Source organism: Uloborus diversus, chromosome 8, assembly GCF_026930045.1.
Source record: "Uloborus diversus isolate 005 chromosome 8, Udiv.v.3.1, whole genome shotgun sequence".
Lineage (NCBI taxonomy): Eukaryota > Metazoa > Arthropoda > Arachnida > Araneae > Uloboridae > Uloborus > Uloborus diversus.
In genome coordinates, this window is record NC_072738.1 from 34,810,151 (window position 1) to 34,811,464 (window position 1,314).

Below are 1,314 nucleotides of genomic sequence, written 5' to 3' on the forward strand. Positions count from 1 at the left end.
TTATAATAAATCAATACAGACTGTTTATTAACAATAATTACAAACAAATTGTCCAACAGTATTTACAGAATATTATAATACACCAATTCTTCACACTTTTCTTCAGGTCTTTGTGTCCTAAAATAAAAAAAAAGCATTGTAGAAAAATTATAAGTTTTACTTTCATTAAAGAATTCTGCTAACAGTAGTCTTAAAGACAGGCATAAACTATAGTTCCCCAGTTATGAACCCTACTCGCATTAAAGGAGCTACTTGAAAATCACCAATTGCTAATGTCAACTTAAAGAGAAATATATTTTTAATGTTATATTTGCATTTATTTTCAAATCTTTTTTCAATGGAGAGCTTTTGTTACCACACAATTTCTGCTTTTTACTTCTATTAAAAATGAAGAATCTTTGCTGGTAAGTTTTATTACTTTTGGAGACATTTTCACTTTGAAACATGTTTTAAAAGAAAAATTAACCTTGTATTCTCAAAACTATTTAATGCAAAAATAATCGCCAGCACTGAAATGCAAACTAGACCCGTTAAAACATTATGGTCCTGTGGCATTAACATAAGTGATCATTTTTACAAGATCAGGAACTAATTTACAGATCCCCAAACTCTGGGCGCAAAGCAGATTAAGCCTTCTAATAGAATGAACAAGCTAATATGAATAGTTTAAAATCCCAGTATCAAAATATAAATTTTCAGATGATAGCAAATATAAACAGTGCGAAGCTTCTTTTAGAAGTACATCAAATGAAGCAGTGAGAAGCGAAGGGATGTAAGTGGACATATGCAAGTTTTGAATAAAATGACTTTAAGGATAACATCCTAAGTGGACTAACATTGATTTTTTTAAGTCATGCTGTACAGCAGCACCTTCCAGGGTTAGGGTTGCGAACCTTGGAGAAACAATTTGACAAGCATCTGTAGCAGGGTTGGCAAGATTTTGGACACAACAGTAAAAACCACGGTTTTTACCGTCCTGTCCAAAACTATATTTGAGAAACTATTTTGTTAGAAAATATCAAAAACAGAACAAAATGCATCAAAGTTATGTTTTATATTGAATATTCATTCAATGGTGAACATTCAAGTATAAAAATATATGTAACTGAATGATACAGCTAATTCTAATCTAGTTACATAGAAGTTGAATTCATCATTAAACATTCCAAATTGTACGCATTTTTTTTTTGTTTCATAATAGTAACCAAACATTTTGGCATTTATGCACGTGTGCAAAAGAAAGTGTTCAAAATATAGTTCAATAATTGACTGAAATGCAATAAATAGTTACAGAATGTATATTATATTAAAATA